This window comes from Dipodomys merriami, unplaced genomic scaffold (assembly GCF_024711535.1).
Source record: "Dipodomys merriami isolate MVZ:Mamm:240054 unplaced genomic scaffold, mDipMer1.0.p SCAF_582, whole genome shotgun sequence".
NCBI lineage: Eukaryota > Metazoa > Chordata > Mammalia > Rodentia > Heteromyidae > Dipodomys > Dipodomys merriami.
Window position 1 is genome coordinate 496,570 of NW_027206160.1, and position 2,100 is coordinate 498,669.

Below are 2,100 nucleotides of genomic sequence, written 5' to 3' on the forward strand. Positions count from 1 at the left end.
TCTCAGCTAAAGAGACCTAAGCCGTGGCACTTTGCTGCAAGGGGGTCCTTGGCTCCACATAGTAGAACGTTAGCCATGAAGCCAAGAAGAAAGTCAACACCTAGGCTCTGAGTTCAAGGTTCATGATATAGAAAACTAAACCAAAACAATTGTCTACAGGAGACAAGTCACTAGAGCTCAGGATATACATTAATTTGGCTCTGCCTTGGGGACATATCTGAGCCTCGACTTTCTCATCTGCAAAATCATCTTACTTGTGTAGATCTTATAAGGACCAGATGAAAGAATACAACTCGTGAAGGACTCAGCACATAGTACCCTGTGAATGAGTCAGCACACAATACCCCATGAACAACCCAGTACCCCGTGAAGGACTCAACACCCAACACCCCAGGAAAGACTCATAACATGGCTGTATCCCACAAACTGTCATTAGAATTAGGGTGTTTATCACCATTCTTTCAGATACAGGTCACAAACTGCACAAGCTTACATCTACCAGTTTAGAGGGGTGTTTTTTTTGTAGGAAGGGCCATCAGCCTAGGAGATTTCGCTCATAGGTTGGACGTACTGTCCTAAGACCTTTTCCTCAAGGCTATAGCTCTACCACTTTGAGGCACAGCTCAAAGTCTAGCAGATTCCATGGCAGGGCTGAGTTTTCAACCCACCAGTGTCTGATCTCACCCTCTGAGCAGCTAGGGGTGAGCCAGCAGTGTCTGGTTCCATGATGCTGGGTTGCAGCTGTTGACCTCTGGCTAAGTCAATTCAGATGACAGCCATCAGCTTCAGACTACCAGCTTGATCTGTGAGGAGGTATTTGAAATCTTGGCCTTCTATTCTTGCAGTTAGAACATTCTAACTTGTTTTTGGTGCCAGTCCTGGGGCTTGAGTATGGGCCTAGACACAATCTCTAAGCTTTCATGTTCAAAGCCAGTGCCCAACTGGTTGAGTAACAGCACTACTTCTGGCTTTTTCTGTGCATGTGATAGTGTGGAATCGAACTCAGGGCTTCATACATACTAGGCAAGCACTCTACTACTGATCTCCAGGAATGACAAGTGTAGAAATATATATATATATATAGATAGATAGATAGATAGATAGATAGATAGATAGATAGATAGATAGATAGATAGATAGAGAGATAGATTGTTACATACATATATATATATATAAGTATATATGTAGGTATGTATATATGTATGTATGTATGTATGTATGTATATAAAAACAAGACAGAGATGTCTGTATATTATTTAATTATATATACGATATTACTACCAATTATTGATAAATTATCCCTTAATTTATTTAAGTATTATGGTTGAATACATAACAAAGTATTAATTGTAAATTAGTCAATGTACTATAGTTATTTTGTATAATTTTATAATGTAATCATACACTACTAATGTAATTGTTACTTTACAACATTCCATTCATATGGATGTATATCGGAATGCTTTTCTTTGGATCTCCCGCCCTTGATAGGTGGCAGTCCTGGGATTCGCACGCCCGGCCTAGGTTGCTTCCCTGATAGCCCACCAAAGTTCAACAGTGCAAGGTCATGTACACTTTACAGTCCCTGATATTTAGACCCAGGATGGTTGTAAAGGAAAAACTGTAAAACCGCCTTCTGGAACTTCCCAGTTTTATCCTTCTCCCTTTTTTTCCTGGCAATATTTTTTCTTTCTTTTTTTTCGGTTTGGGGCCAGAACTCTGGGTCTGGGTGCTATCCCCCAACTCTTCAGCTCAAGGCTATCTCTCTATCACTTGAGCCATAACACTACTTCCTGCTTTTTTCTGCTTATGTTGTGCTGAGGAATGGAACCCAGGGTCTTATGCATGCAAGGCAAGCAATCTATATCTGAGCCACCTTCCCAGCGCTTCTCCGTTTTTTTTTTTTGCCAGTCCCAAGATTTGAACTCGGGTCCTAGGATCTCAGGATGGACTGTGGGTCCAGATGCTGCACCCCAGCCTAGGATGATAGAAGCTGAGGCAGAGTTGCCATGAACTGAGTTCAAGCCCTAATCCTGGCCAAAAGAAATTAAGGGTCTTGCTTGGAATTTTGATCATTTTTCTGGCAGGTCTGGGATTTGA